At 31.4% G+C, this 15555-nt stretch overlaps 1 protein-coding gene and 1 long non-coding RNA gene across 6 annotated transcripts in view; one reads left to right on the top strand and one right to left on the bottom strand.

The window, feature by feature from the left end:
- LOC139487952 (uncharacterized) overlaps positions 1 to 11228 on the bottom strand; it is a 38727-nt gene extending 27499 nt beyond the window's left edge. The window contains exons 1-2 of the long non-coding RNA XR_011655903.1: positions 11119 to 11228; positions 10857 to 10907 (exon numbers count right to left, since the gene is read on the bottom strand). This is a non-coding gene — a long non-coding RNA (uncharacterized lncRNA). The remainder of the gene's footprint in view (positions 1 to 10856; positions 10908 to 11118) is intronic.
- The window catches only part of LOC139487948 (activating transcription factor 7-interacting protein 1-like), a 52573-nt gene continuing 47835 nt past the window's right edge, over positions 10818 to 15555 (top strand). Inside the window, exons 1-2 of one of the 5 annotated variants that reach the window (XM_071273207.1) lie at positions 10861 to 10945; positions 12653 to 12693. The gene's annotated coding sequence lies outside the window, so the exon portion shown is untranslated. Of the gene's footprint in view, positions 10946 to 12652; positions 12694 to 15555 lie in introns of all 5 variants that reach the window. The other 4 variants (XM_071273211.1, XM_071273206.1, XM_071273212.1 and 1 more) reach the window with 4 other exon arrangements.

The raw sequence follows: 15555 nt of genomic DNA, 5'->3' as shown, positions 1-15555 counted from the left end.
CCCCCCCCCCCCCCCCCTGGATCCGCCACTGCATGACGGATTTTCCCTCACTCTTGCTCTGTGCGGTTGCCGAAGTTTTTACGAATGATCTCGTAGTTAAGTTCACTGTAATCGATAGAATATCGTTGAATTACGGTACGGGACGACAAGAATTCCATAGCAGTACATTTCTAATTTTTTTAAAGTCCTTAACTATTGTTTTAAGGTAAATAGTAAATAAAACATTTTCAACTTTTTTTATTTGAACTACCATAATATGACTTATATAGACAAAATAAAAATCTTTGATTAACAATTAGTTAGAATAAAATGACAAAATAATATGACAAAAAGAAAACAAAACTTAAAAAAAACAACATTACGGCCCACCAAGGAGGGGGGTATCCATAATTGTCAACCATGCTACTTAGGGTTATTTCCCCGAGGGCTGATATTCAAAATTGTCAACCCTGCTAAGATTATGCCTTGGATTCAAGTTGGCCACACCGGCGGTGGATAATAGGGTTATTCACCCGACGAAACAATTTGTCGAGGTTATTCACAAGCCCTGTCGAATTAGACGAAATTAATACCACGTGATTTTTTACAAGCCAATGCTTTTTTTCAATGATACTGTGAGGTGTGATAATATCGAATTATTACATGGCATTTTTTGTATTAGATGTATTATCAGCCGAAGAGGCGAAGGCTAAAGATATTCGATATGAAATATTTCTATCATATGCCTCAACAGACGCGGAAAAACTAACAGTATAATATGTTTACAATTGTATCTCAGTATGTTTTTTCTACATAAAAAAGCATGAATTATTTGGAACTACTTCCTTCCACGGACTATTTTCCAGACTGAGTGTAATAATCTGTTGATTTTCATTCAACCTACAACATATATTAGTTTGTATAACAATGATTTTTACCTATGATGAGTCACACTGCGGTCATAATACACCAAAATATACATTTTAATATATTACTTCTTAGTTCTTACGAATAATGAAAATCATTCCAAAGTGCAAGATGAAAACATAAAATTTGAATTGAAATGTAACGTTCAATATTATTCGTGTTGATCTTTTCTGGAATAATATAGATCAAGGATTTGTTTAGTAAGCCCTATATAAATCCTTGTATGTATTATATATACACTACCTTTTTTATACAAACAGTTACACATTTACATTAAATGATATTGGTTATAGCGATAACTATTATTAAGAAAACGTGTCATGTAAGTCACTAAGTGTGTTTACTTTTAAACATGAGCATTCTCATATGATTAATGATTATAAGAATACACACAAAAAAAATCATTTTGAAATCACTGCATGTCACTCATGTATGTTTTGAAGTCTTGTAACCATATTATAATGATAAATTTCCCAGTTTATACGATTGGTCGCGGTCGTATATGTTGTTTCGTCTTAGAACAATATATAACGTATGTATAAGTGTATGGATTACTATGAAATTGTACTCAATATCACAAACGGATGGTTGGGGTTGATTTTGGGGGTTATGACCCAAACTGCATAGGATTTAGGGGCAACAAATCTAGGATTTTCTGGTATACAGACAATAACTTGAATATAAGTTTATTGATTTTTGTGAAATTGATCCGCAAGCTTCAATACCACAAAAAAAGAAGGAAAGTTGGGATTGATTTTGGGGGTTATGACCGGAGCCATTTAGTAAAGGAACCACAAACAATACTTTCTAATGCTTTTTATAAATTGCTTATTTCTTGACCATATTCAGGTTGCACTCCTGTAAATATATAGATTTAGTAATACGTTGTATGTTTCCAATAAGAACTCCCTTAGCGGCTAAAACTGTTCCACTTTTACTTTGAAGTTTCGTAAAAAAACCCAGATCCCAAGTTTTATTATGATACAATTTTTTGATTGGCTAACAACAATCTCGGTCCTTCTGTATAATTATCATTCATTATAGATCATTATACCATAAAATGTAACATTCATGATGACACGAGCTTCCACAATAAATATAATAATAATCTTTATTTGTCATATAAGTAACATTATACTTGTGACATAAACAATAAAAGTGCACAGGTATTACAGAAAATCTTTTCATGATCCCAGCAAAAAAATGTAATTTTCAGTATTTAATGCTTCTTTTTGTAATGTTATAGGGTTGTAAAAACGTTGACCGTGCGCACGGAAAAATGTACTTCGGTCACTTGACGCTTTACACCACAATGAATTTACAAAAAGAAGCATTCGATTCTTAAATGAAGGTTAATTTCAGAATGACGCGCGATTGCAGTTAGCCAATCAAAGTAACGTAATTATTATAACAAAACATACATCTTATGTAATCATTATATAAATAGGTTATTGATTTTGACCCACATCTGCGTTATATTAAGTTAAGTTTTTCTGTACTTATGTCAGTGTCTTTATTTGTAGTTAGCGGTATGATTACATGATAAATAAGAATGAATGCTTTTTGTGATTTCATTGGGTAGTTGACCGAACGACATTTTGAATGAGCAAACCGGCGAACAAAGCTTTTACAACCTATATAATTGCATAAGGAAGCATTAAATCTCTACAATGACATGTGTATGCTACAACCATGACATTATCAAAGTACGAACAAACAAACAAACAATTTATTAACCAATCAGGTCGCCCAAAATGAGCAGAATAATTATATGATAATTTTCAAACGTGATCATATTAAAGTAAATTCTATAAATTTCGTTTACATATTATTATTTTGTACAGGTTATCATACTTGTATGATGCCATCATACAAGTTATTACATGGACAAATATAACTATACTTATAGATTATCAGTGAATCATCTCAACGAGATTGATTTTCTCGCTTGAGCCGGGACGGCGAAAGCGAGAAAGGCAATTGAGTTGAGATGAACTATGATAATCATTTTATCGCTATTTTACCTATGACGACGTTGTCAATTTCATGTCAATTTCGTTAGCAACGCTACGTGCATGCTTTGTTTCTATCGATAATTTTCCATCTCAAGCGAGAAGCATGATATGAAAATTATCACAAAAAAAGATCAAAGGAAAAATGCACAAAATAGCGATAAAAGTAATTATTTGTACAATTTCTGTGGAGAATAAGATAATAACTTGTACAACTCAATATCTTTGAGTTGTATTTGTAACTTCTTCTGTTTCAAATGTTTTATTCAAACACTCCTTTCTTTGGCTTTGTTAGTTTTGGGATATTTTTCTCATTTGTCAGGTTTTATTTTCATTTACTATTTTCTCTTATTTACTTATTTGTTGGTTTATTTTTTCTTTGTAGGTATCACTCAGTGTATGTATTTTGAATTTTTTATTGTGTTTGTTTTTCTTTTCTTTCAAGTGTTTATTTGTGTTGATTTTGGAATGTTAGAGGAGATTTCAGACGAGTGCAATGTATTCATAACATAAGCTTGGTCAAATTTAGCTTAACAGATATACATTTGCCTGTTTTACAGCCACCCCGACAGCGCTGCGGTGAACATGGCCTTGACCACCATTTGCAATTGCAATATTGTACTGTTTTCCTGATGTTAACTTCGATTATTTAGTGAGAGAACATCATCTATATATAGCGGAAAGTAAAGTTACAGGATATTGCTACCTTTTTCTTTCTTCTTAAGAAGTTCCCTTGTAAAGTCAGCCTCATAAGAATAAAGTAACAAGTAGGGAAGAAGAAGACCACAGTTTGTTCTCATTGTAATGCCGATAGTTTGTTTGATAAACACGTTCACCAAACGTAACAAATAAGTTGTCAATCAAGAAATTAAGTATCTTGATAATTATAAAGTAGAGGCTCCAAGGAGCCTGTGTCACTCACAGGGGCTTGTTACAATTGCCGGGTTTACTATCCATACGAACCCCTAAAAAAACACCCGGCAATTGTAACAAGCCCCTGTGTGTCACTCACATGATATTTTTATTTACAATTGATGCTTGAAATAGTGCAACCGTTATTATTTTGCTCTAGTTTCAGAGATACAAGTCAAAAACTTAATTTTCCTCCTATGTTCTATTTTTAGCCATGTCTGCCATGTTGGTTGGCAGGCAGGGTCTCAGACACATTTTTAAAAACTAAATACCCTTATATGCTTATTTGTGGCCAAGTTTGGTTAAATTTGTCTCAGTTGTTTTAGAAGAAGACTTTAGTAAAAGATTACAAAAATTTACGAAAAACTGTTAAATTTGAATTTAAAGGGGAATAACTCCTTATGGGGTCAATTGACCATATTGGTCATGTTGACTTATTTGTAGATCTTACTTTGCTGAACATCATTTTGTTTAAAATTATCTCTATCTATAATAATATTCAAAATATTAGCCAAAAGCAACAAAATTTCCTTACTAATTCAGGAACAGCAACCTAACAACAGTTTGTCCAATTTGTCTGAAAATTTCAGGACACATATATTTTAACCTGATAAACTGGTGTAACAGTTCAATAGCCTTTAGGCTAAGTAATACATTATTTGTTTAAAGGGAAACAATTTCATGTTAACATCAAATAAGTCATAGTAGAATAATGATTTGTACAAGTTATTATCTTTTTCTGAGTAAACATTGTACTAGTAATTACTTGTACAATTGTAATTGTACAAGTAATAACCTGTATGATGGCTTCATACAAGTAATTACTGTACAAAATAACAACATGTACACGACATAAATATATAAATTATATAAATACATAAATTATATAAATTATATAAATATATAAATTATATAAATTAAATAAATATATATATTATATAAATATATAAATTATATAACTTATATAAATTATATAAATAAAATAAAATAAAATAAATGATATTATAAAAATTTTGTAATGATCAAAATATATATGACCCATTGGTTTGTTATCATAGTACGAATTGTAGCTATTAATTATTTGTTTGTTGATTAACCTATGCATTGTTGTGAATTTGTCGTGAGAAGAACGTGCTGCCACGTATATTGAATTTTATTGAGAAATACAATTTGACATTAAAGTCATATAAAACCTCAAATTAAAAAAAATGAAGCATTTGGTTTTTTTTTATAACAAAATGGATAGTTTTCATTATTAAACTTATATAGATATAGGAAGATGTGATATGAGTGCCCATGAGACAACTCTCCATCCAAATAACAATTTATAAAAGTAAATCATTATATGTCAAGGTACGGCCTTCAACACGGAATATTGGCTCACATCGAACAACAAGCTATAAAGGACCCAACAAATTACTAGTGTAAAACCATTCAAACGGAAAAACCAACGGTCTAATCTATAAAAAAAAAACCGAGAAACGAGAAACACGTATAAATTACATATACAAACGACAACTACTGTACATCAGATTCCTGACTTACGACAGGTGCAAACATTTGCAGCGGGATTAAACGTTTTAATGGTACCAAACCTTCTCCCTTTTCTGAAAAAATAGTATAACATCACAACATAGAAAAACACACGATAAAATATCAATTGGAAGTCCTAACTCAATCAAAAAAACGTAAATAAACACAATATGCACATATTCTTTTTTCTGAAGAAAATTCTTTAATCTGTCCACTACTTTTTTTTTAATTGCTTGCTTCCAGGAAGCAATTCGCCGACATATTTTTTCCGTATGCAAAGTGACCTTAGCGTGACCCTACTCGTAAAAACCCGGTGATTGCAATACGCATGGATCTGTCACTGAAATAAACTATTATCTGATTGTACATGTTAAACACGTGCTCAATATCCATGCTTTTTTGTTGATTGTTTACAAATCGGCGACAATCGTTAAACTGAGTTCGGCTTTAAAACACGAACTTTAATTACCTGCATTTTTTTCACAACAAAAATTGACGATTATACGAAATTTATGCGAAAAAAATGATAAAAACGTGCACAGACGACTAAGTTTATAATATATGTATGCATTTGTTCAAGAATTGGAAGTTAACATTATTTTTCACCGGTCACTCGTTTCATAAGACTTTAAAATGCCTTGCGGTTGTTTTTAGCCAATCAAAGTAACGGACTTTTATGAAACATACATACATGTATAGTAATTATACATTACATTATTGTCATATGCATTATACAAATATTACATATGTCGTGTAAATTTCATTATTTTGTGCACGTTATTACTTGTACAAAACTTTGTACAAGTAATTACCTGTACGATGTCATCATACCAGTTAATTATAACTTGTTCAAATATGATTGTACAAGTAATTACTTGTACAATTTCTGTTGAGAAAAAGATTATAACTTTTACAACTCAATATCTTTGAATTATATTTGTTCCTCACTTCTGTGTTTACCGACTGTTTTATTCAAAAACTCATCTCTTTGGGTTTGTTAATATTTGATTATTTCAAATAAGCTTTTTGCTCGTGGTGCAAAGTAATAAAGTAGTTAAAAGGAACAATAATATGAAACCCTTCTACCATTTATTTTCAAACATAAATCATGTTAAAAAGTTTCATACTGTATACATGTATGATATCATATATTGGAAAATCAAGCGACAGTCAATCGTTATAAATCAAATAAACCAATTTTGTGCACAAGACATGGCATCTGTAATTCCATCTTTTGGATTTACATCTGCCTTGATTACAGATGTACAGTGAATATGACCTTGACCGTCACTTAGAGAAAGCAATTGCAACTTTCGCGTGTGAATACTGATTCATTGGCATTTCAAAATTTCATTTTTTCATCATGAAATTTCTTTTTCTATACTGTTTTCCAACTCATTTCATTTATGCCTATTAAACTACATAGCTTAGCTCACATATGTTTAGCATAAAAAGTTCTCACATGTTAAAAATGTATACCTTTTGACTATGTACTAATAGTTGTTTAAAGGGGAAAAAATTGTTGTGAACATCAAGTAGGCCAAGAAAAAATACATTTGTAATGATTTGTACCTGAAGTTATTATCTTTGTTCAAGTCATTATACTTGTTTGATGTTTGATGGCATCATACAAGTATTTTTTAACAAAATGTGTATACGAGTAATAATTTGTACAAAATAAAAACATATAAAAGAGCGTTGAACGAAGAACTTATAATTCCGAGCTTCATATTAGAAATATGCGCACGATCAGTGCTTTTCCTGCATATAAAAGTATATAAATTAAGAAGCATTAATTTTTATGAGCACATGTTTATTTTACTTGCAAGACAACAAAACATGCAAATTCATATCCAATTCCTTTATAAAAGTAACATTATCAGCTTTCGCAATCCAAGAAGGGAGAAGACCTCACGATAATACGCTTTTATAAATTAAGTGTTAACCAGGTGCTCCGCAGGGCGCAGCTTTATACGACCGCTGAGGTTGAACCCTGAATATTTGTGGCAATTATGGACACAACATTCAACCTTGATACAGATCTGAATTTGGGTTGTGATCAACTTTTTGACATAATATTAGTTTTTGACACAAAACAAATGTCAAGATCTTACAAATTTATTGCGCAATATTGTGCAATTAAAGATTTCTTCTTCAAACTTGTCAATGAAAAGATTTGGAATTTGAGAAATTTGGAAAAAGAAATTGAAAACTACTTCCACCCCCCTTTTTTTGTAATTTGTCCAAAACCTGACATTTCTTTATACATAAATTACAAGTAGTGTAATCTGAACATACCCAACGTTGTATGTTAAAAGATTTTGAATTACCTCCCTTACACTGCTTTTAAATTGTTTTAATTGTCCATTGACCAGAAAAACCTAGTTTTCTCCCTTTTTTTTGGCCCTTTTGCTCCTAATTCCAAAACATTTTGAGCAATAACTCCCCACTGTCAATACTAACCATCCCTTCATGGTATTGAAACTTGTGGTATAATGTCAGAGAGATTCATACACTTAAACACAAGCTATTGTTTGAAAACTACAAAAATGCTTATTTTGGGATCCCCTTTTTGGCCCTCAACTATTGGGACCATAACCCCCAAAATCAATCCCAACCTTCCTATAGTGGTATTGAACCTTCTGATTAAAATTTATAGAGATCCATTCACGTAAACAAAAGTTATTGTCCGGAAACTAAATGAGTCTTCGAACGACGACGACACAGACGACAACATGATACCAGTCGTATAAAACAATTGTATCCAATACCAATCCAGTTATAACATAAATCTCTGATATCGTTATGATTATATTGGTCTCAGTGCTTATAAAGACGAGAATGAAAAAATTATCTTACAGGTGGTAATCAGTAATGCCTCGTTTACACGGACATTTAATTCGAATTGAATTCGAATCGAATGCGAATAAAATTCACTAATCGCGTTCACACTCTTCTTTTTTAATTCGAATTGATTCGAATTATCGAATTAACTAATTCGAATTAGTCAATTCGCATTAGAAATACGTATTTTGTTAATACGAATTAAAAGTTAACGTCGTTTGGACAGTTAAGCGAATTTGACGCGCATTGCAATTCGAATTAGAATTGACGTTAGGACGTAAAACGTTTCGAATGCGAATTAAACTTCATTTATCATACATCTAGTTTTAGCCTTGTGAATAAATATTAAAAGGCTACATGTACTTCATGACTTCATAAATTGTTCTGTCATTTTCAAATTGACAAAACACTTTTTTTCATAATGAGAGGGGGCTGGCAGATTTTTAAAATGCATATTTGGTACCATTTATATCTTGGAAATAAATACTTATATCTAATCACACATAAAAATTAAATTATACAAAATATGTTTGGCTTGCTACGGTAGTCAAATTTACAAGATGTAGTACGCAATAGTATTGTCACTTAAAATGAGAGAGAGAGAAAATTGCCCCCAAAAAAACGTTAAAAGATCGTACGGAAGATGGCGAACTTTTTGTACGAACAGAAAGTAAACTTCACGATATCATGGATATTCTGGTGCTGGGGTCAGAGTGCATAAAGTAAACGAAGTGATTCAAATTTCAGAATGAAATAGTTTTGTAGGTAATAGATCACCAGATAGATCAATAGATCATTTAACGCAACTTTAAAGAATAATCAATATGTAAATGATGTATCTAACAGTTTTATTAGCTCCTATACGTGGTATTAAACGGATGATATTCTTTCGTCTAAGAGTTCTTTGTTTAAAAGATCAGCCTGGTTTCATTTCTTGTGTTTTAATCTGTTGTTACGTACCTCATAGATGTAATACCATCTATGCCTACCCCGGGGAGTATCTAGATTTAAGTGTTGGGCGTGGTTAGATATCATTTTGGGACGTAATTCTTTTTAGAAGAGACTATTAAGTGCACTAGCACTATCACCTCATCATTTACCCACGTCATATTAAAATAAAATGTGTTTTCTTTAATACAACAGACACATATTTATAAGTGATCAATACATTCTTGCATTTAAATCACTTCCCTAGTCAACAAGATTATACACTATACCAACTGACCTAAATATATTCTAAACGTGTTACTTCATGACATACACAAAACACGTATGTGTTATGCACACGTACAAATATAGCAGCGACAAGTTACAAGTTGTATCTACTATTATTAAATTTACATGGTTTATCGCCTTTTGTGATTGTTAAAGTAGGTCCAATTTGTATATGATTTGATGATTTAGCTTCCAAGATCGATAACCTATGTAAAATGTTAACGATCCCTCGGCTGCCTCTTACTGATGACTCATCATGTAGATAAATGTATGCCGACTTTTCAGTGATATTTTTTCTATCTCTGACATATATCTGCGTGTTTTATTAGTCGAATATCTGGTCTCTATCGTAAAATTAACTTATACATATTACACCCTACGTTATCATATTAGTATGACTGTGTACATGGAGACATTTTGAGGTTGATTGGTTTATTATTGAATCGTAATTTTGATTGACTACATGGGATCGACAGAATATAAAATGACTCATTTGAATGTTGTTTTTTGGAGAGTTCAGTTGTAACTGTTACAACTCGGATTCACTAACTATGATATTGACGTCTTTAAATTCCGGGTCTGATCTATTTATCAATGAATCGTGTCACCATAGACTAACGTTTGACATTCGCAGATTCGGATTTACTGTCGGCTGCTCTACCATTAATATAAATTAAGACATGCAATGAGACCAATGAGAGTTATATTGATTTATGCATATAAAATACATTTTATTTAAAAAAATGTTTAATTGTTATGTCGCGATTGTTATAAACGTTACAGTACGGTACTCTTGGATAGAACATATAATATTGTAGTAAGTGGTAGCATTGAATAAACCAACGATAATGAAAAATGATTGCATTGATAAAATGACCTCGACCTTTAAACTGCTGTGCATTAATTAATGTTTCAAACCAGATACACACGAATGTTTTGAACCTTAGGTAAACATCAGTGTGGTAAGTTTGGGGTGGTGGACATGCCCCTTTTTTGACGAGATAGTAAATAATTTTAACACTACAATCAGACAAGGTATTACATATGAAGAGAGTACATTAAAAAAAAAAAGGGGGGGGGGGCATTTATCATTTCGAAACCTCCTTTCATTAGAAATTCGTAAATGGATGTTATTCAAAATTAAAATATTCTTTACTCCAAGATTTTGTATAAACTCGACCCTACTCAAATCGCATAAATAAATTGATTTTGTAAGCCCATGTATCACTATGTGCTGTATGGTCAACATGTTGTGGAACAAGTATGTCAATAAAGGCTCGGTCCCCCTTTTCTACAATAGGTAAACTGCTTCGACAACCTTCGAGTACTGAGTACTGAGGAGGTAGAGTTGGACACTCCTTGAGCACTCGTACGTCACTGGATTCCATTGGTTGAGCAACAGATTTGCATATTGAATTTAGCGCATGCGCTTACTTATCAAATTGTAGCCATTTTGGACCTTTGAATCCGACCAGATCAACCAACCTGCAAAATGACAAAAGAAGATAAGCTATATTGACATGGTGAGTTAATATTTTTTAACTATTATGATATTCATTTCAAAAGCGTCAATTATTGTGCGATCGTCTGCTGACATTTTCGTCGTTTTCATTGTTTACACCAACGACGTCGATAACATTACATCCCGACGATCGCCGACGCTGAAATTTGACGGTAGAAACGACAGAATACTTACAATTACATGGAAATGCATGAAAAATGAAGAATATTTAACCACCCATTCCACAAAAGAACAGCCATGTTGTTTTGATAACGAGCTTGTATGTTGTGAGTCGACCCCTTGTACGCAGACCACGTGACCGTTGACGAACTTACACGGGCTACATGCAGGTTAAAAAATGATTAATAATATGAAATTAGAAAAAGAAATATGTCCATATTAGACGAAATACAGACCTTTTTTAGGAGATTTGTAAATTGTAACAGTGGGACTATTTAATTCCCTAAAGTGTACCATAGTTTAAAGATATACTGACAGCCACCCCCCTTTTATAAACTTAGTTACACTTTTGTTTTAATATTAATTTCATTTTGTAAGAAAAAAAATAAAAATTCTTGTTATAAACCAGAGATTGCTGTAAAATCTATAATTGATAAAAATATAATAAACAATTATTTTTGATATTTTAATCACTAAACCATGAATTAAGATAGCCAGAATTTTTTTAAAATTATTATTGGCCAAAATAATGCATATTTAATATTGAGGATGGAAAAATAGAATTTGAAAATTGTCCCAATTTTAGTGAAATTTATGAAAATAAGACTTTGTACGTCATTTTAAGTCTGTAGAAATTTTTTTTTTAATTATTATTGGCCAAAATAATGCATATTTAATATTGAGGATGGAAAAATAGAATTTGAAAATTGTCCCAATTTTAGTGAAATTTATGAAAATAAGACTTCGTACGTCATTTTAAGTCTGTAGAAAAATTTAATTCCAGGGAAAAGGTTCTCATTTGTTGATTAATATGATACAAATGTAGTTCCTATTTTTTTTCATTTTGGAAGATATGTCTAATTTGATGAATATGTAATCAACTAGGAAAATTGTGATCATTATTTTCTGAAACCATTGCAGTGGGGTAGCAGTGTTCTCATTCCAAGAAAATAATACTAAATCTTGAATTCCTCAAAAAATGTGTCCTTTTCCCCATCACAATATAATTATTATTATAGTCTCAAAACAACATACATGTACATTTGAGATAGATGGATCCTCATTTTTGTTTACACACTTTATGATCTTGCCGCAGTGTGATACAAATGTATTTTCATCTCAGACTATTTGAACTTCAAGCAAATAATGAAAGGTGTCTCAAATGTTACCAAAAGTACAAAGATGACATTTTATTTATAATTTTTATCAATGTAATACAACTCCCTGGGACCTATTGGCAGGCCATATCATTTCTGGTTCAATATTACATAGAATATTTTTTTCGTGCGTATCAACGACTTCCAAATGATATTCAAAATTCAATTAAACATTCAATGGTCTTGGAAAATTGAAGTAGATTAAAATCATCCTTGTAATTTTCCTGAATTTTTAGATTTCTCCCTTTTTTAAATGGATTTTACTAGTGATTACCAATATTTGGTTGATTTATTGATTGAATGAAAGGCATACATCCTTTTACCTGCAAGGGAGAAGAAATGAAATCTTTTTTTAAGTATAAAAGACATTTATACATCATTTTACTTTACAGTGAGCTTAGGGAAGGCAAACACCCTAACAATAATATGTAAGGTAAGTATTAAACAGTGGATTGTTGCTGGTTTGCTAAATAGACCCAAAAAATGCAATGTATATAGATATAGAACAGTGAGATAATAATTCAGCCAGAATGGTTTAATTTTGATAAAATAAGCTAAGAAACATCGCTGATGAATTATTTACTTGCAAGTGAATAATTCAACATCATTAAATCTGTATTCATGTGACCTTAAATCTAACCCCTTAGCTAGAGATGGGTTACCCATGAATTAGGCTTGTTCTGTAATTAAAAGAAAAGAATGCCAAAATTGAAAGTGAAACAAGAGCAAACCATTTTATTGACAAATTCAATCCATTAAAACTGGTTCTTATACAGGTAATTTAAAAGGATGATTAACCTTAAAAAATCCAATGACACAAGTTAGTTATCTATTTATATCTTATCTTTATGTTTATATCAGGTTATGACAGTCTGTAGTCTTCGGAGGATATCTTGATGGTAAATTAGACTAGTCTATATAAAAAAAGATGTGGTATAATTGCCAACGAGACAACTCTCCACAAGAGGATTTCAACAGTGAGCAAAGCTCAAACCACATAGTCAGCTATATAAGGCCCCGAAATGAGTAGTCTGATAACACTATAAATGTGAAAATTTGCATTTTAAATTGTTAATTTTAGACTTTTATAATTAAGGACATTAAGATATACAGTTTAGTATGTTTGTTACTAATCAAATATGAGAATTTGAGTCAAATGGGTGAACATGAATTTGACAGCTAATGCCCCTTTAAGATATGTTTAAGTTTTTATTGTTAACACCCCTATCCAAATGTAATAATGCAATAACACAAGAAAAATTAATTGTTCATTTATATTTGCATATTGATTTAAAAAACAACTATAATCAACAAATCAGAAAATTCTTTCTAGTTATTTAAATTTTCTTTATAAATCTACAATTATTTTATTGTTGATCCCCCACGTGCACACTACTCTCAGATGGACTTTCCAGGAAATTTCTAAATAGAATACACTTTTTGTTGCCATGAAAACCGTGCTTGAGAAACAAAGAAATTGTTATTTGGATGGAGAGTTGTCTCATTGGCACTCATACGGTGTCATACCACATCTTCCTATATCTACATATAGACATTAATAGGATTCAATTTGTCAAATTCAGTTTTAACTTTATATGGTAGCTTTGATGATGTTGCAAAGAAGTTAAAATATATCATGGGTAGCAGTGACCTATATAGTTGTTAATTTCTAAGAAATTTGGTCTCTGTTGGAGACTTATATATAGTTGTTAATTTCTAAGAAATTTGGTCTCTGTTAGAGACTTATCTCCTTGGCAATCATACCAGCTTATCATTTTTGATGAATGTAAGAGAAATGGGTTTTTTTAAAAGCCACTAATTAAACAAGCAATAGACTTTTTACAGAATTGAGAATGAATTGATATATTTCAAAGTTCAATTAGGTAAGATATATGTTTGTCTTTGAAGAAGACCAAACAAATGAAAAGTTTTGTACATACTTGTATAAATTTTTACCATGGTTAATCTATACTGAATATTTGTAGCGCTTGACTACTTGATACCCAGTCTAACAAAACTGATATAAGCCCATTATAAACCGGTCTTAAACCTTTACCAGAAATTGCCCTGCCATCTAGTTAAGCACTTCCTAACATTTAATAAATGCTAATTTAAAGTCAGGCAAGCTTTTTGAAAAGCTTATACAATGTACTTGTAATAATATATTTGAAAACCAAATTCTGACAGACCATGGCCAATTCTAATTAAATTAGTCATAGTGTAGGTGCATTCTCGAGTCAATGAAAGGGGACAGTAAGTTAGGATGTTCAAACATGGAGTACTGTGATTATTGTTGGTATTATTTTTGTATCAATATTTTAAGTACAAATCAAGTACTGGGAAATACAAGTACATAAAAAAATTAATATTACAATAATTCTAAAGTAAGGAAATAGTACTAAATAGTAAAAGTAAATTTCCAGTACTACAGACTTTAAGGATGTACTAAGGTGAGGTTTTTGAATTTGTGTCAAATGTTCGAACTCCTTGGTGTTTTTCCATACAATACAATGTAAAATATTTTGCCCCATAACACCCATTCATTTTTATACGACCGCAAAATTTGAAAATTTTTTCGTCGTATATTGCAATCACTTTGGCGTCGGCGTCGTCGTCCGGCGTCCGAATACTTTTAGTTTTAGCACTCTAACTTTAGTAAAAGTGAATGGAAATCTATGAAATTTTAACACAAGGTTTATGACCACAAAAGGAAGGTTGGTATTGATTTTGGGAGTTTTGGTCCCAACATTTTAGGAATTAGGGGCCAAAAAGGGCCCAAATAAGCATTTTCTCGGTTTTCGCACTATAACTTTAGTTTAAGTTAATAGAAATCTATGAAATTTTGACACAAGGTTTATGACCACAAAAGAACGGTTGGGATTGATTTTGGGAGTTTAGGTTTCAACAGTTTAGGAATTAGGGGCCAAAAAAGGGCCCAAATAAGCATTATTCTTGGTTTTCGCACAATAACTTTAGTTTAAGTAAATAGAAATCAATGAAATTTAAACACAATGTTAATGACTACAAAAGGAAGGTTGGTATTGATTTTGGGAGTTTAGGTCCCAACAGTTTAGGAATTAGGGGCCAAAAAGGGACCCAAATAAGCATTATTCTTGGTTTTCGCACCATAACGTTAGTATAAGTAAATAGAAATCTATGAAATTTAAACACAAGGTTTATGACCATGAAAGGAAGGTTGGTATTGATTTTGGGAGTTTTGGTCCCAACAGAATAAGGGGCCCAAAGGGTCCAAAATTAAACTTTGTTTGATTTCATCAAAATTGAATAATTGGGG

Source organism: Mytilus edulis, chromosome 9 (genome assembly GCF_963676685.1).
Source record: "Mytilus edulis chromosome 9, xbMytEdul2.2, whole genome shotgun sequence".
NCBI classification, from domain to species: Eukaryota; Metazoa; Mollusca; class Bivalvia; order Mytilida; family Mytilidae; genus Mytilus; species Mytilus edulis.
The sequence above is the reverse complement of the archived record's forward strand: the minus strand, read 5'-3'. Positions and strand labels throughout refer to the sequence as shown.